General features: G+C 43.0%; 1 long non-coding RNA gene and 1 pseudogene across 1 annotated transcript; both read left to right on the forward strand.

Moving 5' to 3' along the window:
- The first annotated feature begins 1135 nt into the window (after positions 1-1135).
- LOC117433896 (uncharacterized) lies at positions 1136-2940 on the forward strand. Its single transcript, XR_004548968.3, has 4 exons — positions 1136-1182; positions 1418-1459; positions 2262-2350; positions 2561-2940. It is a non-coding gene; the product is annotated as an uncharacterized LOC117433896 (long non-coding RNA).
- Positions 2941-3764: 824 nt separating this feature from the next.
- On the forward strand, positions 3765-26997 carry LOC117962851 (superkiller complex protein 2-like; annotated as a pseudogene).
- Positions 26998-27246: the final 249 nt, after the last annotated feature.

Here is a 27246-nt window from a genome sequence, read left to right on the forward strand (position 1 = left end):
TCTTGATGTCACTGTTGCAAACCCAGTCTGCTTCAGAGTCAGATTCATCATTGTCCGTCTCTGCTGCATCAGAATTGTTTGGTAAAATTTACAGTAATTCCAAACACTGCTTTGCTGTCCTGCATCTTCAGCGATCCATTTTCAATGTGTATTGGGGTAACAATGAATTTCTTAGAAAAACGAGTGACTTATAATAACCAGACTGCAGAGAGACAGCCTGGCATCGTGAGCGGTCAGGGCTGATTGATGGGCTATCAGGAGGCTCATTGAAACAATACAAATGTCAACAGACCGCTCACTTGAAGAATGCAGACTGATATAATCTCAATACACGGCTGCAAGTCCTGACTGATAAACACAAATAATACCACAACATTTTATTTTTATAGTATGTTTTATATGTATCGGTCAATTTGACCACTCCTGGTTGGAACAGGTATGACAGTATTATTTTATCTCATTAATATTTGCAGCTACATGATTCTTTCTTTGTTAGGGGAATTAGTACATATATTTAGAAAAAGTCAGGAAAGCACAGCTCTGTATCTTAAAAAGATGCACCGCAATTTAAATTGAAATTCCAAAAACAGTCAAAATGACCACCTTGGTCATTCTAGTGTTAAAATTCATTTGAACAATACACTTGAAACAGGAAATACTACATCTTGTTGTTTTTGTGTTTTTTTTGGTTTTTTTTACAGATCAAGAACTCATAAGCCTCCCCTCCTCTCCAGTCTCTCAAGGTATGGAGTTCAGTGTGATTCATAACCCACAGCAGGAATCTGCCTTTGTTAGAAACTTTCTTTTTTCTCATTTTCTTTTTACAGAAGCAGAATCCTCAAGCCTCCCCTCCACTCTGGTCTCTCAAGGTATGGAGTGTAATAATTCAGTGTGATTCATAACCCACAGCAGGAATCTGCCTTTGTTAGAAACTTTCTTTTTTCTCATTTTCTTTTTACAGAAGCAGAATCCTCAAGCCTCCCCTCCACTCCGCTCTCTCAAGGTAAGTGCAGTTTGTTTTAACTGTTTAATTTGATGGTGAGTTTCTCATTCAGACTGAAATGCTGCATCTCATTGTCAGCATTGCCCTTGTGGGGCAGCAGCACACACACAGTTTAATTGAATCACATCTTCTTACAGATCCCAAACCTTCAAGGCCTCCTTCAACACCAGTCACTAGAGGTATGGACTGGAATCAGTTCAGTGTGATTTATAACCCACAGCAGCAATGTGGTTTTGTTATAAAGTCCTCAATTATTTTATTTATTATTATTATTTTATTTCTCTTACAAATCCGAACCCTTCACACCCACCTTCCGCACTTTTTTTTTTTAACTTATTTATTGATTTCATTAATTTATGTTACTTTTTTTATTCATTTATTTTATTTTATTTTATTTTATTGATTTCATCACAGATCCAAACCCCTCTGACCTGCCTTCTACACCAGCCTCTAAAGGTATGGACTGGAAACAGTTTGAATAACAACCCATTGCAGGAATCTGGCTTTGTTATGAATTACTCTTGACAGTTTTCTTTATTTTGTGATCCTGAACACTTAGACCCCTCCTCCACTCCGCTCTCTCATGGTGTGTGTAGAGCTGTATGAGAGTTGTGTGCAACTATTCAGCAACACTCGTCCCTCAACAATGCAGCTGTGTTGACCCAAAATTCCCATCAAGAAAAGGACTGAGCAGAACTGGTGACAGTAATCAGGGTTTATCTGTAGTTCAATGATAACCAAGCAAAATAAGCATTTCTGATCACCATATAAAACACTAAAAAAATGCTGCTACACTGAAATTATTTGGCTCCACATAGGCAACAGTAGCATGTGCTTATTATTGCATGACTCTTAATCTTATCACTGTATTGCACAATGATAAGTCCTGACAGAAGAGAAAACTGTCTGTATTATTATTATTTATTTCTTAGCAGACGCCCTTATCCAGGGCGACTTACAATTGCTACAAGATATCAAATTATACATTATTTCACATTATACAGATATCACATTATTTTTACATACAATTACCCATTTATACAGTTGGGTTTGTACTGGAGCAATCTAGGTAATGTACCTTGCTCAAGGGTACAGCAGTATTCCCCACTGGGGAATGAACCCACAACCCTCCGGTCAAGAGTCCAGAGCCCTAACCACTACTCCACACTGCTGCCCCTATGTATGTTTTAAGACCTGACTTAGACAAGGTCCTGTTGTTTTATATTGTGTGTGTGAACTCTTCTGTTTGTCTGCACAGATCACATGGCTATCGGAAGGGTCAAACTTACTGCACCAAAAGGAATGAATCTTGAAGACCCCAAAGTGAGCGAAGCCATTTTAGAGCAGGTAGGTGACATTCAGAAATACAAACTGAGAATTTCCTGTGCACAGGACTTTGTGTCAAACTAATTAGCTGATCTCATTTTCATAAGACCGTTGAAGGCATTGCCCGAATCGTTTGACTCTGCTTTGGCTACAGTAGATAGATCGATAGATATATAGGTAGATACACTGATGCTGCGTTCTTTGATGTGTTTCTTGTGGATGCTGTTTCAGATTCGGGAGTACCTCTCCAAGAATTTTCCAATGGAAGGCGTTAAGATGCGCTGGAGAAAAAAAAACGGAGAGATTTTCCACAAGGATGAAGAAGAGGAGGAGACGTCCTCCGAGCCGTGAGATACCATTGCCGGCAGCGGGGTTCGGGGCATTTTGCCATTGATCTCTATTATAAACATGCCAAACTTCTTAAATTTTGTTAAAAAAGTGATTTGATTTCTTAATATTTTATTTCTTTGGTGGATAGTATCAGGGAAAATTGATTCAGGGTGGGAATAAGGTTTAATCAGGGCTTTTGAGTGTGTGTTTAATTTTATATTAGTAACTACAACGAAACTGTCAATAAAATCAGGTTTATTGAGGGTGTGTTTGTTGTTTCAATTTTCTGTGTATTTTTATATGATAATTCATATATATATATATATATATATATATATATATATATATATATATTAGTTACTTGTGCAATCGAGTGATGCAAGCTATTTCACTCAATGTTTTTTCTTCTTTATGCAAGTCAAGGTTGTTATAATAGTAGAAAACACTAGTGGAGGCTTTGAGTAAATTGTTGATGCTCATAATGCATCAGAGTAGAAAAATGCAACATGGCTAAGACTTTTGCTTCAGTTGAGCTATCATTTAAATTAGGTGTATTTCAGGTGTTTTAGTTTTATATTAATTTTACATTATCTACTGGTGTGCAACAGTTTTTATATTTAAGTAATGGTGAGTGTTTTCATTTGATAACATTTCCAATATATATTACGTTAGTTTCTAGAGCAACTCTGTTGTTTTATTAAAGCTTTTGAGTGTGTGTGTTTAATTTTATATTAAAGTGACTACAACCGTTTATTTCAACCTTTGAAAAATATATCCAGCGTGATTACAGTCTAAGTAGGCCACTTTCCCCATTTCATAGCAGCAATCATATTGATTATGAATGACAGACAAGGGTCAGGCATACAGCAGATGAAGAATATTCTTACTTGCACATGATCCTAACATGAAAGGAGTTTGACAGCTCTTGATCTGAGCCTCTGGCGAAGTTCTGAGCAGGAGCTGCAAGGGAGTCTGGGTAAGCTAGACTAGTTGCCATATGCAGGGATCAGTAACACTGACTCTTCCAGTCCAGGTCTTTGTTCCAACCATGTCCTTAATCACTACCTGGATGAATGGCCCTCCAGGACTGGAGTTGTCTATCGCAATGGAAGCAATCCTGCAGCACAGTTTAAGAGTGGTGGCGCCCCCTGTGGGCTTTATAATCAGCCTGTATTTAAAAAGAAACACCAGCATGTAGAGTGAAAGGACAGCAGTGTTTAGATCCACTGCTGTTTATTAACCCAATGTTACATGACAGGAAACTGATCAAGAATGATCTATAAAACTCTACATTAGCCAAATTAACTGAAGATCTTGCTTTATAAATCAAACCTGTTGGACAAACACTTGACATGATAATGTATTGAAAGAGAGTTATACAATATTGTGTTTATAATGAAAAACATACAAAATGCTTAAAAACGTGTTCTGGTTACTTTGTATGAATATGAATAGATAGTACCCTGGATAAAGAAACTAGGCATTTCTCACTTTTCATATTCTGTATTTCTGAATGTATTTTTGATTAATTATTTCAATAAAGTTTTAGTCTCAATCTCTGGTTTCTCTGACTTCTCTCTATCAATGGATCACTTTTTATATACAGTTTTCATAAGAAACAGTCACAAGACAAAGTGACGGGCAATATAGGGGTTTGAGCAACAGGAGCATCTACCACCCAGGCAAAGAGAGTCAGACAGACCACAATGACTTACAGGAACGCAACTCTGTGACATAACCCATACGACAGGGGTACAGCTACTTGAGAAGAGCAGTGACTTGGTTTTTAATGTTATAGCTTGAAGCCGCACTAGGGCCCAGCTCTGAGTCCATTTTTTTTTCTGATCCCACTTTACTGACTAAACATCAACCTTGTGTTCATCCATGAAAACCTTTTCATTTTTATACCATTTATATCATTTTATTGGTAAAAGTAAAACATAAATAAATAAATAAACAAATAAATAAATATTGAAATAAATAAATAAATAAACGAATACATTGACATTTATTTATTTATTTATTTATTTATTTATCTTGATATGTATTTATTTATTTTTCACTAATCATATAAACACTGCCATTTAATACTGTATGAAACGGAAAAAAATTCAACAGTTCTTGTTCAATTGTATATTAGTGAAGCATTTTGTACATAAAGGTCATCATGCTTTCATATATTTTTATTTTCAAATTTAAAAAGATATTGTAACGACCCGGACAGTTGCTTTGTTGCAGGACTTGCTGTCTGTTCAGTTTGTCTCATCTGTCTTTTATACATTCCATGTATTGTAAGGGGAATGGGACGAGTCACGCCGTTAATGAAAGGGTGTTGTTGTTTACGGGGGTTGCAGAGCATTTGAGAATTCAACACCGTCTCCCTGAGTTAGTTTTGCCACCTGTTTGGGTTTGACCGGACAGTCCGGGAATTGACATCTGTGTCCGGGGGGCAAGAATTAACAAGCCCTGATACACTGATGTCCGGTTTTTAAGTGAAACGCATACGAAACACCAACCTTCCTAGAATATTTTCTTGGTATGGGGTAAAAAAAGCCGGAACGAGCCGGAACGTCCCGGAACGGTACTTTAATTAATTCAATTGCTTTTTAAAAACACCATAGAAAGTTGCACACAGGTAAGGAGAATATTTTAGCAATCAGAACCGATTAATAACGCGCTGTCATTAACATGTTCCGGGCCAGAACCCTCTTTTTCTCACCAGAAAGCTCCCGGAACACTGTGTTCCGAAGGTGCAAAGACGACGACAATTATACACATAATACAAATAAGTGGGAACAACATAACACTATTGAAAATACCCACCGAACCGACCTTTAACTGCCCATTCCGTGCAATAAACAGCTGTATAGATAAAACCGCCCGGAACACCGGGTTCCGAAGCTGCACAGAGTATAAAAATGATACAAACAATACAACTAAGTGAGGACATCATAACACTATTGAAAATACCCACCGAACCGACCTTTCATTTTCCATTGTGTGCAACAAACAGCTTGATTAATAACGATGTCCAGAAGCTGCACAGGAGATGAAAAAAAGACACATAATACAGTGAGTAACATACTTACAAAAATTGTCCGACTTTTAATTGCCCATTCCCTGCATGAAATGGGTTAATATGAGTAGATCTACTGCAAATTCAAGAATGGGTATTCAGCCGAAGAGATGTTCGCTGATTTTTACTGTCTATACAAACTACACTTTTCAGCCAACACCTGCAAAGGGCCACTGATTAGTACTTTAATACTGTACTGGATCGGAACACTACATTTGCCTACAAATTCGGTGACGACAGAGAATATCATGTTATTGACCAGATCTTGTTTTTTGTGATTAAGCACTAGAATCAAATTTCAGCTATGTTTTATACTCTCAGGAAAACAAAGTGGAGCAAAAACGGTTCTATGTCTCAGATGTGGAACCGTTTATCTGCTGCTGTTTGAAACCACGTGTAAGATTCTGTATTTGTACTTTATAATAATCAGTTTAATAGTCCATGCAGTATGCTGAGAACTCTGTACTCATTTCTCCAAAATGTCATGGCTTCTGTAAACTGCTGATTGTGCTTTGCGTTGACAACCATTCAAGCTTGTGTTGGTAGTTTGTGGTACACTGGATGTTGTTGTAGACTGAATGATGAGAGTATAGGGGTTAGAGAGCATCAGCTTGCTCCTGGGTTCCCATGCGCTGCTTCTTGTTCCACTCATCACTAATAGAGAGAGAATTCATCATTATTACTAGATGTACATATTTTAGTCATAATATAAGAAAAATGTGTGCGTGTGCTTTTAAGATGTTGACTGTGTAACCACATAGAAATTGTTGTTTGTTCACTTTAACAAGCTAGTGTTGTTGATGTTGTTTTTAGAGTGAGATGCAAAAGCGGCAGTATTAAATGTGTGATATTCAGATTGCAATGTAAACGAGTGAGATGTAGGTCGGATTGTTAAACTGGATCTCATTTTTAACGTGGTATCTGTTGGGCATGATGAGATTAGGGTTTCATTACCCTTTAATGTAAGATACAACCCCTGTAGGTACGAATGAGGCGGAGCATGTCAGATTTATTTTACAAGCCAATGTTTATTAAATTAATAAGGTAACAGGAATTTGGAGCAAATAAAAGTTATTTGATACCCCAGTGGCCACTACAAAGCCCAATAATAAACCCCCCAGGTAACCCCGCCCATGCTCATAATATCCAGCCATTCAGTAATTGCTCCCTCCCTCCCTTGCCGAACAACCAACAATAGCCCCCAACACACCCCTGCCCAAAACACCTCCTCCCCTCTCCTCCTGTTTCATTAGTAAATGTGCTCCCTCTGTGCACAGAATATTATAGGCTACAGTGTAATTATTGGATGAATTATCATGCACTCGTCTAATGACATAAGAGCGAGGGTCGAGAGTTAAAAAGGTGAATTAGCTAGGTATTCGATGACGCTTGGGTAAGGTGGCCCAGTGGTTAAAGACAAAGACTTCATACCTGTTGGTTCCCTGTTCAAATCCCAACTCACACTGTGTGTGACCCAGAGCAAATCACTTAACCTCCTTGTGCTCCGTCTTTCAGGTGAGACGTAATTGTAAGTGACTCAGCATCTGATGCATAGTTCACACACCTAGTCTCTGTAAGCCTTGGATAAAGGTGTCTGCTAAATAAACAAATAATAATAATAATAATAATAATAATAATAATAATAATAATAATAATAATAATAATAATAATAATAATAACCTGAGGCCCTCACCCAGAGATATGGGCTTCTTTTTTCCTTGTATTTTGTGTACAATATCAAATACCCACAGAGAAAAAACAGCCTAATATTAAATTGAAAAATGTATTTTGGGTACTCAAAAAGATCAGAAAACTCCACCTAGTATAGTGGGAATAGTAAACTTTATTTTGTCAGGCGCCAGGTCAGGAAAGCAATAAGGGTGTTGGTTGTGCTATAATAATCACAGGCCCAAGGATTAGCCATTATTATTATTGTTTTAACATCTACTCTCGTGTAATGGAAATCATTATTATTATTATTATTATTATTTATTTATTTATTTATTTATTTATTTATTTATTTATTAGCAGACGCCTTTACCCAGGGCAACTTACAGTTGTATACAGCTATGCTGATGATAACCAGCTATATCTGTCTCTAAAGCAAGGAAATTCTTCTGCCTGGGTGTTATTTGCTACTTGCCTTACAGACATCAAGTATTGGATGTCACAGAATCTCCTAATGTTGCATTCAGATAAAACAGAGGTTATGCTAGTGAGCTCACAGAACCAACTAAAAGGAAATGTGGGATTACATGAGCTCGACCCTTGCAGTCTCTCATCAAAATTGAAACTAGAAATTAAGAGTTTGAGGGTAATCTTTGAGCCTGATCTATCATTTTAGACTCATACTAGGGCAGTTACTAAAGTATATTTTTACCATTTGAGAAATATAGCCAAACTTAGACCAATCCCCCTGTAATGCAGCTGACACCCTGGGATCCTTCAAGAAGCTGCTTGATGAGATTCTGGGATCAATAAGCTACTAACAACCAAACGAGCAAGATGGGCCGAATGGCCTCCTCTCATTTGGAAACTTTCTTATGTTCTAATTATTTCCGTATCTGACGCCGAGAGAATAATACATGTCTTTGTTTCATCTAGAATTGATTGTTGTAATGCACTTTTTTAAATGGTGATTTTGCTGTTAATTTACAAGGCCCTGAATGGATTAGAACCTCATTATTTGCAGGAGTTACTGACACCATATCTTCCAAACCACACTCTAAAATCAAAGGATGCGGGGCTGCTGGTTATAGGGTCAACAAAACAACACGGGAGGTAGGGCTTTTTCTTGCAGAGCTCCTAAATGATGGAATGCTCAGCCTTCGTTTATCAGGAAAGCTGGGTCCATTACAGTTTTCAAGTCAAGACTAAAAACACACTTTTATAAAATGGTTCTCTTATCTTAGTGGGTTTTAATGTAACTTTAAAATTGGTGCTTTTGTATTGTGTATACTGTTTAAATCTGTATTTAAATGGGCTGAGTGTAGCAGTTATATGTGTGACCTGCTATACAAACGGATTGTGGTTTGTTCTTTTTTTCCTGCTATGTACTGTACAGTGCTTTGCGATACTTTTGAATAAAAAACGCTATATAAATGCAATCAATAAATAAATAAAAATAAATGTGTTAATATCTTTTTATAATACTTGTTTTATAAAATACTTGTGACTAAAGTTAGGTTTGTGTTTGTTTTGATGGTAATTAAATTAATTACATTATGGATAATATATTATGATTAGTTATAATTAATATATTTATATATCTACCTGTTAAGAAAGATTGTCAGCCTTTCACTTACTTGTGTATTTGTTATTCTAAGAGTGACGAAACATATACAGACTGTTTTATTTGTATGAATTTATTTATGTGTTATAATTAAAAATATAACTCCTATACTGTATTTATTTATTTTATTGGTCTATCTGTAATAAAGGATTTCTATAAAAAGTATTTCTTTGTTTTTATTGATACTGCAAACCAGTCATTCCTAGTGTGTGCATGCATGTTATTTAACCAGACAAATTATGCAGAAGTATTCAGACCCCTGACCAATTTTCTCATATTACTGAATTACAAATGGTACATTGAAATTTCGTTCTGTTTGATATTTTATTTTAAAACACTGAAACTCAAAATCAATTATTGTAAGGTGACATTGGTTTTATATTGGGAAATATTTTTAAGAATAATAAATAAAAAACTGAAATATCTTGCTTGCATAAGTATTCAACCCCCACACATTAATATTTGGTAGAGCCACCTTTCGCTGCAATAACAGCTTTAAGTCTTTTGGGGTAAGTATGTACCATCTTTGCACACAGTGTCGGAGTGTGTATGTATGTATATATATATATATATATATATATATATATATATATATATATATATATATATATATATATATTGTGAGACAGCAGGGAGGGGGTTAAATCCTCCCTGCAGAAAACATGTGCAAATGCACATTGGTTGATGTAATTGTTTTGTTTTATTATTTAATTATCCCCTGCACCTGGTGATCATTGTAAATCAGAGCCAGGTGCAGGGTATTTAAAGAGAGCAGCCAGTCTGTTCTAGGCTGCTGAGAGAGAAGGAAGCAGGATAGGTGCTCTGCTTCCGAGCAGTCGGGTGAAGAAAGGTAGTGTAAACCTGTGTGGTTTGTTTCGGGGTGAAGATTTTGTTTTGTGTTCCAGGTAAACAGCTTAGCTGTCCTGATTTATAGTTTAGGTTCCTGTGTGTGTAGTTAGTGCTCGATAAGAGCTAGGTGTTTATTTGGTTTTGTGTGTTTGATATTTGTATTATTAAAAATAGCGCACCAGCGCTGAAAAATCCATTTCATTGTTCTGGGTCGTATTTTTAAAGGGGCAACGAACCCGAGTGAGTTGTGCTTTGTCACATATGGTGGAGAATGCGAGCAGAGTGTGTGGGCACCCCTACGACCCAGAAAATGGATTTTAAAGAATTGATCGCAATGATCAATCATAACACCGCTGCTCAGAAAGAGCAGACAAAGAAGTGGAGACAGGAGTTGGGGCTACCGGATCCGGAGCCGACTGAGCTGGACCTGCTGCTCCAAAGGTGGGAGCAGGCAGGGGGTGCCCCACTGACTCAAGCCCCAGAGCCCAGAGGCGAGGAGCCGCCGCTTCCAGAGCCCAGAGGGGAGGAGCCGCCACTTCCGGAGCCCAGAGGGGAGGAGCTGCCGCTTCCGGAGCCCAGAGGGGAGGAGCTGCCGCTGCCGGAGCCCAGAGGGGAGGAGCTGCCGGAGCCCAGAGGGGAGGAGCTGCCGCTGCCGGAGCCCAGAGGGGAGGAGCTGCCGCTGCCGGAGCCCAGAGGGGAGGAGCTGCCGCTGCCGGAGCCCAGAGGGGAGGAGCTGCCGCTTCCGGAGCCCAGAGGGGAGGAGCCGCCGCTTCCGGAGCCCAGAGGGGAGGAGCCGCCGCTTCCGGAGCCCAGAGGGGAGGAGGTGAAAAGCATACCTCCACCACAGCCCCGACCACCACCCCTACAGTCCAGTTCGGCGCCGCTGCGTCCAGTCCCTCACCCCTTGCTCCTGGACACCCTGCCGGTCTTCCTGGACCTCCCTGTGCTGGACCTGGAGCCCAGGAGTCTGCAGCACTGGCCACAGCTCTGCCCCTGGTTACCTGCTCCGCTCTCCCCGAGCACCCAGACGTCGCTGGGCTGCTGCCAGACGTCGCTGTTGCTCCCCCTGTTAGCTGCTTCGCTCCCCCTGGGTGATCGGACATCACTGCGCCAGTTCCCAGGGGAAGACCTGTGTCCACTGCGGCATCCTCCAGTGCCCCGGCCTACGCTTCGGTCGGCCCTGTTAGCCCGGTGGGGTCCTGTGTCGCCGGTTTGCGGTCCCTTCCTGGCAGCGCCGGAAGGACCGACCCATCCTCAAGCCCGCCCGTGGAAGAGGGCGGCAATGGACATTGCTGGACTTGAGGCTGGGTGGTCTTTTAAGGGTGGAGGGAGGTGGCCGTGGTATGGCCGGTGTCTTGAAAAGACATGGGGGGGGATGTGTGAGACAGCAGGGAGGGGGTTAAATCCTCCCTGCAGAAAACATGTGCAAATGCACATTGGTTGATGTAATTGTTTTGTTTTATTATTTAATTATCCCCTGCACCTGGTGATCATTGTAAATCAGAGCCAGGTGCAGGGTATTTAAAGAGAGCAGCCAGTCTGTTCTAGGCTGCTGAGAGAGAAGGAAGCAGGATAGGTGCTCTGCTTCCGAGCAGTCGGGTGAAGAAAGGTAGTGTAAACCTGTGTGGTTTGTTTCGGGGTGAAGATTTTGTTTTGTGTTCCAGGTAAACAGCTTAGCTGTCCTGATTTATAGTTTAGGTTCCTGTGTGTAGTTAGTGCTCGATAAGAGCTAGGTGTTTATTTGGTTTTGTGTGTTTGATATTTGTATTATTAAAAATAGCGCACCAGCGCTGAAAAATCCATTTCATTGTTCTGGGTCGTATTTTTAAAGGGGCAACGAACCCGAGTGAGTTGTGCTTTGTCACAATATATATATATATAATCTCTGAAGACACTCTGACTGATCTAGTCTGTGTTACATGTTACATGTATCTTTGACAGGCAACTAGAATTGCAGCAATGGTTTGGCGTAGAATGATGAAACCGTGACTTTTATCATTTTTAATTCAGCTGCCCCAAGGTTTGCCGCCCTTTGCCCTGGATCTGATCTCGGAGGTGGAGAGGCGCTTCCTGAGCGATCCAGAATGGCTTCCCATCCACAACTTTGAGAATGCCTTTCAAAAATTCCATAAGTAAGTTCCCACCTTTCTCTGGAGACCTGGGTTCTAATCTGGGGGAGGGCTAGATGGCGCTAAATGTTAATGCATTAGACACAAGCCTTTCACCTTTCTGTAGAGACCAGAGTTCTAATCTGGGGAGCAAGGTGGTGGTAAATGTTAAGGTATTAGATACAAGCCTTTCACCTTTCTCTGGAGACCCGGGTTCTAATCTGGGGGAGGGTTAGGTGGTGGTAAATGTTAATGCATTAGATACAAGCCTTTCACCTTTCTCTGGAGACCTGGGTTCTAATCTGGAGGGCTGGTTGGTATGTGGTGCTGGTGGGGTAATGTTAATGCACTAGACTAGCCTTTTTCTCATGGCTTTAGTATGGGGTTGCCCATGGGTGTTTCTCTGGGTTCCAGTGTGGGGTTGCCCATGTGTGTTTCTCTGGGTTCCAGTGTGGGGTTGCCCATGTGTGTTTCTCTTGTTTGTGCTGCAGGGTTTTCAAACGCTCGCAGTGTTTTGACTCCCTGCTTCATGTGGAGCCCAGCCCCGTACATTCCACACTGAAAGTGGTGAGGAACCCGACGACTGGGGAGCTGCTGGACTTTCAAGAGGTTTGTGTGTCTGTGTGTCTGTCTGTGTGTCTGTCTGTGTGTCTGTGTCTGTCTGTGTGTCTGTGTCTGTGTGTGTGTCTGTCTGTGTTTTTGTGTGTGTGTGTGTGTGTGTGTGTGTGTTTGTTGCGCCTCGCTACAGAGAAGGACTATCAGGCTAATCCTGTTATTTGATGGCATTAGCTAAAGTGAGCAGGTTTATTAGAATTAAAATACATTTATAAAAGCCTAAATTGTGGAGAGAGAGAGGAAGGGAAACTAGGAGTGAGAGGGAGACAGAGACAAAATAGGTACAATTGCATTCCTTTTGTGAAACCCTTTGCAGTTGTGTTACTGTGTTCGTTTGTGTTGTGTTGTGTGTAGGAGCTGCTTGAAGACACCGGCCTTTCTTCCAAAAACTCGCTGTCCCTCCAGCGGCCCCCCGGACCCCCCTCTCAGGGGGTGAGAGGCAGCACCACCAACTACCCCTTCTGGCCAGGTACGTATCCCTCCGCCACTGACACAGAGCCGGGACTATTTTCCTACGCTAGAAACACTGATGATGACACTAGCCAGGCAGACGAGAGTTTCAGCTACTGCCTTCGTCAGGGTCTACATTATTATTATTATTATTATTATTATTATTATATTTATTTATTTATTTATTTATTTAGCAGACACTTTTATCCAAAGCGACTAGGGGGTGAACTGTGCAACACAACTGCTGCTGCCGAGTCACTTACAATAGGACCTCAGTTTTACGTCTCATCCGAAGGACAGAGCAGAGTGTTATTGAAGAGAACATTTCTTCAAAAGTTTTTTTTTTTTTAAATGGTTCCAATGTTACTTTTAGGGGGAATGGATGAACCAAATTAAAAAGAAAGGACAGAAGATATTAACTTTGATAAAGGTAAGAAAATAAAATATTTCAACAAACACTGCTTGAAATGACCATGTTTGTATTTGTTCATATAGCAGAGTGTATAAATGACTGCATCAAAAAAGATATCATGCAGAGGAAACCAGTGCATGAATGACATCTAAAATCAGTAGCACACATTCTACTGTACAAAACAGTGTTTCTCTCCTGACACAGTCTATCCTGTAGGGGGCAGTATAAAGCAGTTTAAACCCTCTTAGTAATAGGCCATTCATTTTAAAATCCACTCGGATTACAGGCAAGCCCGCAGGTGCCCGGCCAGACTACAGGGGTTGCTGGTGCGCGGTGAGCCCAGGACACCCTGGCCGTCCGAACCCTCCCTGCCTCCGGGCGGCGCTTGGCCAATTGAGCGCCGCCCCTGGAAGCACCCGTCCTCAGTTGCCAAAGGAATAGCCTGGACTCGAACTCGCGATGTCCAGACTATAGAGCGCATCCTGCACTCCACGCGGAGCGCCTTTACTGGATGCGCCACTCGGGAGCTCACAACTGACAGATTTACAGCATTGGATTTACTTAGCTGATGGGAAGTACCTAACAGCATAACCTCAGTCTCATTACAATTTAGGTGTAAAAAAATTTGCGACATCCAACTTTTTCTATCAGAGATACAGGTACTAAGAACAGAGGCAGCAGCATCAATATCAGGTTTAGAATGAATATAGATCTGAGTGTCATCTGTGTAAAAATGATAATTCAGACTGTCTGATCTTAATATGTGGCCGAGGGGAAACATATAAATACTAAATATAACAGGGCCCAGGATAGAGACTTGTGGGACCCTGATGTTACTGACCCAACCTCAGAACTAAACCCGCCCAATTACTTCCCTTGATTTAAATGTAACCCTTTTCACTATATATCCGAGCATTTTGTTGGCCTTTTTTATAGCTTCTCCACACTGTCTAGATGAAGACCTTTCTGAGTCAACATAAACTCCTAGGTCTTTTTCATAGATTCCTTCTTCAATTTCAGTATCTCCCATATGGTACTTATAATGCACATTTGTATTGCATGCGTGCAGTACCTTACACTTTTCACAAAGGTTTGAAATCAAATAATTTTCTGTTTTATACATTAAGTACTGTGTTACAAACAGTATGCAACTTGATTAGGAAATTCACCCGCTATTGAGTGTATCTGAATCTGGGTGTGTGTGGATGCAGTACCAAACTTTCATCATACATCCTAGGCATTTTAGATTGTGTTTGGCTATAATCCACAGGTATACAAATGTACGTGTAGGTGTTTACTACGAGATTATGAGATCCCTCTGTAGGTGTTTGTATGGGATATGTGTGTGTGTTAATAATTACATATTTAAAGTATTTGTTTATCTTTCTCCGTTAGACCCCAGTGCACCTCCCTCCTCTCTCAACCTCCTCTCTCTGCTGTCCACTCTTGATGACATCATCGACCTGGGACAGGAGGAGGAAGAGGGAGGGAGGGAGGGAGGGAAGGGGAGAGGAGGAGGGAAGGAGGAACTGTCTGCAGGCAAGACTCTGCCCAGATCAAATAGTCTGGAAGAATTCGGTCTACAGGTGACACAAAAACATCTTTCTGTCTCTCTGCCTCTGTTTTTATTTGTAACACTTTAAAACAATGGCTGCAAATCCCCATGCATCTGATAGAGTTTCACAGGGTTGGATGGGACTCCCGAGTAACACTTCTAAAGTTTCTCTGCGGTAAAATCACAGCAAAGTGTAATAAAGCACAGTGAAAGCACAGAAAGGTATGGTAAAGCATATTAATATACCTGGCAACTATGGTAAATGTTAGTATAACCATGGGAAAAACTGCAAAGAACCTGTGCAAAAATACCATAGTAAGTTTTTGGTAATGATTTTTCTCATCCTGAAAATGAACAAAATGGCCACAATTTCATAATGAATCCCGGTGGAATAGCAGCTAATGTGACAAATTTCGTCGTTCGTGTGGTCTTTTTATTTGTTTATTTATTTGATTGAATGATTTGTTTTCAGTTGGATATTGCTCAGTGTTTGTTATACAGCACTCCCTCGCTAATACAGACACCGTTATGCTGTGCATACGGATATGTCGGACACAACGTATGCCCCCCCCAATAATCTCCAATTAAGTGTGACGCTAGATCACTGTGAATTGAGAGCTTCTGAATTGGGGGGTGTATGGAGGCTCTCTGTATCCTGAACTGCCCCTTTCTCCCCTCTCCAGAGCTCTGTTGCCCCCCCGGAGTCTGTCCCGCCCTTCCTTGTCCCCCCATCTCCTGGGGCGGGTGAGAGGGAGAGAGAGCGCTGGGCAGTGCCGGTGGATATCAACTCCCCCTGCACAGACTTCTACAAGAGAATACCAGAGCCAGCATTCAAGGTACTGACTCTGTGTGTCTGTGTGTGTGTGTGCTTCTACATGAGAATACCAGAGCCAGCATTCAAGGTACTGACTCTGTGTGTGTGTGTGCTTCTACAAGAGAATACCAGAGCCAGCATTCAAGGTACTGACTCTGTGTGTCTGTGTGTGTGTGTGCTTCTACATGAGAATACCAGAGCCAGCATTCAAGGTACTGACTCTGTGTGTCTGTGTGTGTGTGTGCTTCTACAAGAGAATACCAGAGCCAGCATTCAAGGTACTGACTCTGTGTGTCTGTGCTTCACAAGAGAATACCAGAGCCAGCATTCAAGGTACTGACTCTGTGTGTCTGTGTGTGTGTGTGTGGGTGTGGGTGGGTGTGTGTGTGCTTCTACATGAGAATACCAGAGCCAGCATTCAGGGTACTGACTCTGTGTGTGTGTGTGTGTGTGTGTGTGTGTGTGTGTCTGTGCTTCTACATGAGAATACCAGAGCCAGCATTCAGGGTACTGACTCTGTGTGTGTGTGTGTGTGTGTGGGTGTGGGTGTGTGTGTGTGTGCTTCTACATGAGAATACCAGAGCCAGCATTCAAGGTACTGACTCTGTGTGTCTGTGTGTGTGTGTGTGCTTCTACATGAGAATACCACAGCCAGCATTCAAGGTACTGACTCTTTGTGTCTGTGTGTGTGTGTGTGTGTGGGTGTGTGTGTGTGTGCTTCTACATGAGAATACCAGAGCCAGCATTCAAGGTACTGACTCTGTGTGTCTGTGTGTGTGTGTGCTTCTACATGAGAATACCAGAGCCAGCATTCAGGGTACTGACTCTGTGTGTCTGTGTGTGTGTGTGCTTCTACATGAGAATACCAGAGCCAGCATTCAAGGTACTGACTCTGTGTGTCTGTGTGTGTGTGTGCTTCTACATGAGAATACCACAGCCAGCATTCAGGGTACTGACTCTGTGTGTGTGTGTCTGTGTGTGTGTGTGTGTGTGTGTGTGCTTCTACATGAGAATACCAGAGCCAGCATTCAAGGTACTGACTCTGTGTGTGTGTGTGTGTGTGTGTGTGTGTGTGTGTCTGTGCTTCTACATGAGAATACCAGAGCCAGCATTCAAGGTACTGACTCTGTGTGTCTGTGTGTGTGTGTGCTTCTACATGAGAATACCAGAGCCAGCATTCAAGGTACTGACTCTGTGTGTCTGTGTGTGTGTGCTTCTACATGAGAATACCAGAGCCAGCATTCAGGGTACTGACTCTTTGTGTCTGTGTGTGTGTGTATGTCTGTGTGTGTGTGCTTCTACAAGAGAATACCAGAGCCAGCATTCAGGGTACTGATTCTGTGTGTGTGTGCTTCTACAAGAGAATACCACAGCCAGCATTCAGGGTACTGATTCTGTGTGTGTGTGCTTCTACATGAGAATACCACAGCCAGCATTCAGGGTACTGACTCTGTGTGTGTGTGTTTGTGTGTGTGTTTGTGTGTGTGTGCGTGTGTGTCTGTGCTTCTACAAGAGAATACCAGAGCCAGCATTCAAGGTACTTGTTTGTGTCTGTCTGTCGGGGTGTGTGTGTCTCTATCTGTGTGTGTGTCTGTCTATTTAATTGTGAGGGTGTCTGTCTGTGTGTGTGTTTCACTGTGAATGTGTGTGTTGTAAGAGAAGTAAGGGGTGTGTGTGTGTATATATACACGTGTGTGTGTGTGTGTGTGTGTGTGCTTCTACATGAGAATACCAGAGCCAGCATTCAGGGTACTGTGTGTGTTTGTGTGTCTGTGTCTGTGTGTGTGTGTGTGTGTGTCTGTGCTTCTACATGAGAATACCACAGCCAGCATTCAAGGTAATGACTCTGTGTGTGTGTGTGTGTGTGTGTGTGTCTGTGCTTCTACAAGAGAATACCAGAGCCAGCATTCAAGGTACTTGTTTGTGTCTGTCTGTCGGGGTGTGTGTGTCTATCTGTGTGTGTCTGTCTATTTAACTGTGAGGGTGTCTGTCTGTGTGTGTGTGTTTCACTGTGAATGTGTGTGTTGTAAGAGGAGTAAGGGGTGTGTGTGTATATATATATGTATATATATATATTGGTATGAAGTATTTATTTATTTTTTTATATAAAGTTCTACAGTTATTTACTGCTTCACACACAAATTACATGAAATGGTAACAAATGTTTCAACAGTTCTGCAGTGTTACCAGATGACGAATGCAGCAACATTCGCTACCACACACACTGGGCTTCTCTGCACTCATTCATTCCCATATGATCTGTTAAAAGCTACCGCTGTAGAAGCTGGGGGCACAGCGAGCAAAACGTTAGGGTTATTGTCTATCAACACAGTTCCGGTGTCGTCTTAATTTGTGGATTTATTTGACTTATCTGTGTCACTGTGTTTTGGAAGAACGATGAGATTCAAAGTATTAAAATATATATATAATTTTTTTTTTTTCTTCTCGCCCTTGCTGTTAAAAGTGGGTGGGCAGGCCCCCCCTGTTTAAAAAGTGTGTGGGCAGTGGCCCGTTGGCCCACCCGTCTCCGGCGCCTATGCTTGATGGAGATTTACGAAGTGATGATGAAATTGCTGTGTTCCTGAACCTGTCCAGAAGAAATGTGAAATACAAATTAAAAGTGGGGTTCAATTAATTTGTAATTAAGACATTTCCCCTCCCCAAAACGGAAGTGTTTAAATCAACAACAAGCTTCTTATTTGTGTCTCTTGTATGGTTCTACTTCAAGGTGGTTGTTCCGTGCCAATAAAGATTTTATTTTACCATCAGAAATGGAGCGGAGCATTGGAAACTTGCGTATTGGGCATTTAAAGAAACAGGTGTTAGTGTACATGCTTCATGTACACATCATTCTCACAACTTGTGTGGAAATGTAAACAATAGCTCCTGTTTATTTTTTACCCAACACTTATTTTTGCTATTCAAAAACAACGAAACTCATGTTTAATAGCTCAAAGAAACATCTGTGACTTTCAATTGTGTCCGTTCTGATATTTTTTGGTTGTTGTCCGGTTAACAATCCCAACTTTCTGTTGCTGTTGTCTGTGCCTGTTTGATGCTCACCATGAGGGTGTTGACCACGAGTGCACGTGGTAAACGTGAGCCATCTCGGGGACCACTGCGTTCACAGCACAGCAAAAAGCAGACCCCTCTGGAGTCGGACACTTTTAGGACAGCTGGCTTGTATAAACGGGGTATTTGTGTCTCTGTGTCTGTGTATGTGTTATTCTATCTGTCTTCCTATGCATCTTTATATGTCTCTGTGTGTCTCTCTCGCCCCTTTATTTTTCAGTTGAATCCACTTCATTTAAATGTTTTTTTTTATTTACTCCTCTCTCCCCTCTCCTCTGTAACTCCCCCCTCCTCAGTAGCTCTTCGAGCTGCACTCGGAGAATCACGACTCCGTGTTCGTCGCTGCACACACGTCCGCTGGGATGACCATGGTTGCAGAGTATGCCATTACGCTGTCGCAGAAACACATGACCAGGTGAGACAGCTGAGCGTTTGCTTGGCTGCTGTAGAGTTTATACATTTTCATATAGATTTACTATAAAACCCGCTATAGAATTACAGTAGCTACCCAACATGGTTCCTAAATAAAGTTCAAATCTGCTGGTGTAAAGAGGGGTGTGGCCGGATGATGCAATGAGTTGTTTCTGCTTTCTGATAGGACAATCTACACCTCACCCATCAAGGTCCTGTCAAATCAGAAGTTCAGAGACTTCAAGACCACGTTCCAGGATGTGGGTCTGCTAACTGGAGATGTGCAACTGAGCCCAGAAGCCTCCTGTCTTATTATGACCACTGAGATACTGAGGTACATACCTGCAATACAATGTGGTGTTTAATACCTGCACTACAATATACAGTGCTCCCTCGCTATAATGCGGGTCTCTGGGGACACACAATATGAGCGTTATAACTGAAGAGCGTTGTAAACGGGGGAGGGGGTGGGGGTCACCACGGGACACATAACACACATCTGACTAAAATACAAAATAAAATAACTCCCTCTCTATAATGCACATAGTGTGAAGCAAAAATGTAGCTTAAGGTGAATTAACCATGCATAAAGCATCATGTAATCAACGCTATATTTTTTACAAAAAAAAAATAATAATAATAAAAGGTAAGATTCCCACTCGTGGATCATTTTAATTTGCAGTTTTTAAACTATAAATAGCCTGGCTAAACGGCGGTCAGGAGTTCAGTTCGAAGCAACAGACAAGCAAACCAAGTGTGAGAAGGAGAGCGGGTCAGGAGAGGGGAAGAGGGAATGGGCTCGCCCCAGGTTCAGCTGCTGGAGTGGGGCTGAAGCGTCTCGTCTCACGGAGAAAGCCGCAGCTCCTCTCGCTGCAAAAAAGTCCAGAAGAAATGTGAGAACCATGTAATAGGCCTCATATTTATTTAGTTATAAAACAAATGTTGAATAAGATGTCTGTGTTATAAAGTGCCAGCGCAGCTTTTCTTCAGTTCAGATACAAAAGGGAGAGACAGAAATGGAAGTTAGACTGAGAAGTTGTTTACAGTTTGAACACCGGTACTGTATTTACTGTAGAAATATTGCATGAATCACTAGTATAGGGAAGTGGGGGACATGCTGTAGGAGCGTTATATCTGAGGCACATTATAACCGAGAGCACTGTAGTGTTTAATAAGTGCTATACAATATAGTGTTTATTTTATTTTATTTATTTTTTATTGCACTTATATAGCGCTTTTTATACAAAAGTATCGCAAAGCACTGTACAGTACATAGCAGAAAAAGAGCAAACCACAATACATTTGTATATCATGTCACACATTCAACTGCCACAATCAGGCCATTTAAATAACAGTATACACATAATGTAGAAGCAACAATTTTAAAGTTACATTAAAACCCACTAAGATAAGAAAGCCATTTTATAAAAGTGCATTTTTAGTCTTGACTTGACTTAATCCCTGCAATACAATATAGTGTTTAATACCTGCAATACAGGACTCTGTGCTATAGTGTTTAACCCCTCCATGTCTCTCTCTCTCCAGGTCAATGCTGTACAATGGCTCTGATGTTATCAGAGATTTGGAGTGGGTGATATTTGATGAGGTGCACTACATCAATGATGCAGAGGTACTGTCTGTCTGTCTGCCTGCCTGTGTCTCTCTCTCTCTCTCTGTCACTCTCTCTCGCTCTCTGTTTTATATTGTTTTCTCAGAGGGGTGGTGTGGGAGGAGGTGCTGATCATGCTGTGTCTCTCTCTTGTTTTCTCAGGGGTGGTGTGGGAGGAGGTGCTGATCATGCTGTGTCTCTCTCTTGTTTTCTCAGAGGGGTGGTGTGGGAGGTGCTGATCATGCTGTGTCTCTCTCTTGTTTTCTCAGAGGGGTGGTGTGGGAGGAGGTGCTGATCATGCTGTGCCTCTCTCTTGTTTTCTCAGGGGTGGTGTGGGAGGAGGTGCTGTTCATGCTGTGTCTCTCTCTTGTTTTCTCAGAGGGGTGGTGTGGGAGGAGGTGCTGATCATGCTGTGTCTCTCTCTTGTTTTCTCAGGGGTGGTGTTGGAGGTGCTGATCATGCTGTGTCTCTCTTGTTTTCTCAGGGGTGGTGTTGGAGGAGGTGCTGATCATGCTGTGTCTCTCTCTTGTTTTCTCAGAGGGGTGGTGTGGGAGGAGGTGGTGATCATGCTGTGTCTCTCTTGTTTTCTCAGGGGTGGTGTGGGAGGAGGTGCTGATCATGCTGTGTCTCTCTTGTTTTCTCAGAGGGGTGGTGTTGGAGGTGCTGATCATGCTGTGTCTCTCTCTTGTTTTCTCAGAGGGGTGGTGTGGGAGGAGGTGCTGATCATGCTGTGTCTCTCTCTTGTTTTCTCAGAGGGGTGGTGTGGGAGGAGGTGCTGATCATGCTGTGTCTCTCTTGTTTTCTCAGAGGGGTGGTGTTGGAGGTGCTGATCATGCTGTGTCTCTCTTGTTTTCTCAGAGGGGTGGTGTTGGAGGTGCTGATCATGCTGTGTCTCTCTTGTTTTCTCAGAGGGGTGGTGTGGGAGGAGGTGCTGATCATGCTGTGTCTCTCTTGTTTTCTCAGAGGGGTGGTGTGGGAGGAGGTGCTGATCATGCTGTGTCTCTCTCTTGTTTTCTCAGAGGGGTGGTGTGGGAGGTGTTGATCATGCTGTGTCTCTCTCTTGTTTTCTCAGGGGTGGTGTGGGAGGAGGTGCTGATCATGCTGTGTCTCTCTTTTGTTTTCTCACCAATGCAACTATCCATCTATATATCAGCACAGCTGATATATATATATATATGTATGCTGAATCAGCTTGTCCCCCCCCCCCCTCCTCCCTCTCTCTCTCTCCAGGCGTATCAAACAGAAGCAGATCTTTGTGATCAGCACTGTGAAGAGGCCGGTCCCTCTGGAGCACTTCCTCTACACAGGAAACAGCAACAAGACTCAGAAGGAGCTCTTCCTGCTGCTCGACGCCAGCAACAACTTCCTCACCAGGGGGTGAGCGGAGAGAACTGTCTTCCTGTCTGTCTGCTTGCCAGCCTGTCTGTCTCTACCTGCCTGTCTCTGCCTGTCTGTCTGTCTGTCACAATTTTACATAAACTTGTCCAACTGTGATGTAACTTGGTACGGATGTCAGGGATGGAAATAAAACTCCCATTCCAAAGTAGTTTGATCCATTCATGGTTTTACTACGCATTTAATAAGACACCTGAGCTTGTTACTTGTTATTGAGAGTGTGAAGGCATCTGTCTGTTTCGCACACGTCCATTTTTCCACAGGCATACAGTAGCTGCAAGTCACAGTGATCTTCTTTCACGTTACTGATGGTTAAGTGTGTATTCAGAGCCTTGTCAGTGTGTATTTCAGCGTGTATCAGTATGTTTGTCTGTGTGTGTTTCCTTTTGCGTGTGTATCAGTGTGTGTTTCTTTGTGTGTCAGTCAGTGTGTTTCTACGTGTGTGGGTGTGTGTGGGTGTGGGTGTGTGTTAGAGGCCTGTGCACTGGCTGATGTGTCTGTTTGTTTCCTCTCAGGTACTACGCTGCAGTCGAAGCCAAGAAGGAGCGAACCAGCAAACATGCCCAGTCATTCGGTGCCAGACCTGGAGCACACAGCTCTACTAGCAGCCAGGTGGGGGAGTGGAAGGGAGCAGGAAGGGGGTAGGGAGAGAGGGAGGAGGAGGAGGCGAGAGGGAGGGTAGAAGGGGGAGAATGAGGGAGAGGGAGCAGGACCTGTACTACCAAGCAGGTGAGGAAGGAAACACAAGTGGTAGAGGAAGAGGGGACACTCTAGTCTCCAAGTTCTCGCTCCATCTCACTCCCCTTCTCTCACACTCTTTCTCTCTCTTTCCCCCTCTCCCCCTCCCCCTTGTCCTCTCTCTCTCCCTCCCCCTCTCTCTGTCTCAGGATCGCTCAGTCTGGCTCTCCCTGCTCCACTCTGTCTCTAAGAAGGACCAGCTGCCCGCGGTTTGCTTCACGTTCTCTCGTTCCCGCTGCGATGAGAACGCCCGCGACCTGGCCACGCTCGACCTCACCAGCAGCGCCGAGAAGAGTGAGACCCACGTGTTCTTTCAGAAGTGCATCACACGACTGAAGGGCTCTGACCGACAGCTACCACAGGTGAGAGAGAGGGAGAGAGAGAGGGAAGGAGTGCGAGGGAGGGAGGGAGTGTCAGAGAGAGCTGTGTATGGAGACTGTCTGAGTGTGTGAGAGAGAGCTGTGTGAGAGTGTATGGAGACAATCTATCACAATGACATGCTTACATTTATCTAGAACAGTGGTTCTAAAACGTGGAATGTATCCCGGCAGGCGTGAGAAGGTTGAGAAAAAGTTTCTACATGGCGCTGTGCATCTGACTAGTGCCTTTTTTTAAGCTTGCAGCCTGTTCTGAAACATTATACATGTGCCAGGTTCTCCAGATGAGTGATCTGCTGAAGAGGGGTGTGGGGGTGCATCACAGCGGGATCCTGCCCATTCTCAAAGAGGTGGTGGAGATGCTGTTCACTCGTGGGCTGGTGAAGGTGAGAGCAGCACACTGGGCCAGCTTCCTCTAATCTAGTTGAGAGTGTATTTCATTCTCGCTCACTCTTTGCCATACAACTCTCAACTTGATTAGAGATAGCCAGTAAACACTTAATTCATTAATTAATTAAATTAGTATTTTATCCAAAGCGACTTATAGAGACTAGGGAGTGAACTATGCATCACAACTGCTGCTGCAGATTGGAGGAGCGTATGCGCTCGTTAACTTAGGGGTCATGAGCGAGGATATAAATAGGGGGGTAGCGTACGTGATCTGTTCCTTGGTGAATGGTTAGAGAAAGAACCAAAAGGAAACCCTGCAATTGTGAGAACCGTGAGTGTTGTATTTGTTAGTCTGTCTTGTAACATTGTTCTGTTTGTGTCGTTCAGACTACTAACACTATCCGGAGCTGCAGCTGCAGGCCAGCAACAAATCCGGACACCAGCACTTCCCTGTTTCACAACGTACTGTCTTTTCACCACAAGCACTTAAATCACACACCGTAGGAACTGTGTCTGTGTCTTTGTGTTTTGTGTGGGTGACAAAACTGGACTTTTTGGTTGCGGGTCAAACCCGTGGGAGTTTACAAAAACCGAAGTGATACACGCCTCTGTAATCACTTCCAGCATTATTGTTTACAGGTATTTGCATTTAAGGCTCTGAACATTGTAATTTATCAATAAACACCCTTTCACCTGTTCGTAATTGTCTGTGTGTTTGTACCTGCACTGCACTCACCTGTATCCACTCACCACTTTGCCACATGCAGTAAGAAAAAATATATATTAGGTGCTTTGACACACTGACACTGAGAAAGACTCTGTACAGGCTGGACCCACCAGGCCAGGCTGTTACCAAGGCAACGCAGGAGCTGCTGCGATTGGCCGAGTCGAACCCTGACGGGATCACGCCCCTCGACCCTGTGAATGACCTGCAGCTGAAGGACCTGGACGTGGTTGAGGGGTCAATGAGGGTCAGGCACCTGCAGGACACTCTGCTGACCTTCACATGCGCACACAGCCCCAAGTTCACACAGCAGGTACGAATATGAAACATGGTTTAACAAACAGATCTGAGGATGTGATGCTGTTTATTAGATTAACTATGAAATAAAATCACTAGCTTTCAGGACCTCAAAAGTCTCTTCTTAAGGTTAAAGTGGAAACTCCTAGTCAAAGCACCTTGAGAGATTTATAAGAAAGGTTCTTGCAGCAGTTACTTATATATACTGTGTTTCTGATCATTCTGTGTGAAGAGGCTTTCACTATGCATTGAGGAGCAGCTCTTAAGTTGGAGTTGCCTCTCATCGATATATGTAGTAAGAGTTTATAGAATTGAGAGTCAGTGCCATCTAGTGATCTGCCTCTGCAGATCAAGTTACCTTGTGTTTTCCCTGCTCTTCAGTAACTGAATGTTAAATGAAAGTCTGGTTCATGTGATGTGTGTCTGTAATACTGTGTGTGTTTTTTTGTTGCAGTACGCCCGGCTGAAGCAGAGAATGCTGATTCAGGACGAACTGGAGCATCTGCAGTATTTAATATCAGACCAGAGCCTGAGCCTGCTGCCTCAGTACGAGCAGAGAATCAACGTGAGTGCGCTGAGAGGCTGAGACACACACAGACAGGCTGAGACACACAAAGAGACGCTGAGAGACTCAAACAGAGACACACAGACTCTGAGACGTACACATGACACACAGACATACACACAGGATATTGATGGATTATTGATTGAGTATTGATTGCTCCCAGGTTCTGAAGACACTGAAGTACGTCGATGACTCCTGCACGGTGCAGCTGTAGGGCCGAGTGGCCTGTGAGATCAGTAATCATGAGATGATGGTCACAGAGCTGGTGTTTGAGAACGTGCTCAGTGACCTGCCCCCCGAGGAGATTGCGGCCCTGCTCTCCTGCCTTGTCTTCCAGCAGAAAACACAGGTCAGCCCCGAGATCAACACCTCCCTACAGCAGGTACCAGTGTGTCTCTCTCTATATCTCAACACCTTCCTGCAGCAGGTACCAATGTGTCTCTCTCTATATCTCAACACCTTCCTGCAGCAGGTACCAGTGTGTCTCACTCTATTTCTCAACACCTTCCTGCAGCAGGTACCAGTGTGTCTCTCTCTATATCTCAACACCTTCCTGCAGCAGGTACCAGTGTGTCTCACTCTATATCTCAACACCTTCCTGCAGCAGGTACCAGTGTGTCTCTCTCTATATCTCATCAACACCTCCCTGCAGCAGGTACCAGTCTGTCTGCCTGTGTTTCATCGCTCTCCTTACGCGCTCTCTCTCTCTCTCTCTTTCTCTTTCTCTCTCAGGGTGTGCAGTGTTGATAGTGCTGCCTGTGTGTTTCATCGCTCTCCTTGCTCTCTCTCTCTCTCAGGGTGTGCAACACATCGTGAGTGTGGCGGAGCGCATTGCAACCCTACAGAGGGATTGTGGGATGAACAAGTCTGTGGAGGGCTTTGTGGCGCAGTTCAAATTCGGGCTGCTGGAGGTGGTGCACTGCTGGGCCCGGGGGCTGGTGAGTGAGAGGAGGGGAGAGTAGTTACTTGTGAGATACAGGAGGACTTGGGTAAAGAGGGATTGTGGGACTGTGTATCTCCTCTGTGTGTTTCTGTGTCCCTCTCTCTCACACAGTGTATTTCTACGTTCTTTCTCTGGCGGATGTGCAGAAGGTGATTGTGGTTCACAGTCTTCCTCCTCTGTCATTGTCTCTCACACTCTCTCTTTGTCTCTCTCCACCTTTCTCACTCACTCACTCCCTCTCTCGTTCTGTCTCTAAGCCCTTCTCGGAGATTGCTCAGCTCACGGATGTGCAGGAGGGGATAGTAGTGCGCTGTATCCAGCGATTGGATGAGACGTGCCGTGACGTGCGGAATGCTGCGCGCATCATCGGTGACCCGGTGCTCTATGTCAAGATGGAGCAGGCCTCCATGATGATCAAGAGAGACATCGTGTTTGCAGCCAGCCTCTACACCCAGTGACTCACAGATAACAGGACAATAAAACTGAAAATGATACTCTCTACTGCTTCTTGTTTGTAATGTATAATATAATTGAAAGGTGCTTCCACCAAGTATTAACTCAGGGTGTGGAGACTTATCCAATTATGATCTTTCAGTTTTGTATTTTTAATATATATTTTTTCTCAATAAAAACATTTTTCACCTTACCAGTGTGGAGTATGGTGTGTAGATAAGTGGAAAAAATCCTCATTAAATGCATGAAACTCTGAGGCACTGACACAACAAAATGTGAAAAAAGTTCAAGGGGGTGTAGACTTTCTATAGGCACTGTATATAAAATATTAGGTTAGATGTCTAAGAGACACAAATGGCAAAATCATAGACGAAGAAAAAAAAATAGCAAATATATTAAATGATTACTTTTCACAGGTTGTTACAAAGGAGGACATGGACAA

The sequence above is a fragment of the Acipenser ruthenus genome, chromosome 41, assembly GCF_902713425.1.
Source record: "Acipenser ruthenus chromosome 41, fAciRut3.2 maternal haplotype, whole genome shotgun sequence".
In the NCBI taxonomy this organism is placed as follows: domain Eukaryota; kingdom Metazoa; phylum Chordata; class Actinopteri; order Acipenseriformes; family Acipenseridae; genus Acipenser; species Acipenser ruthenus.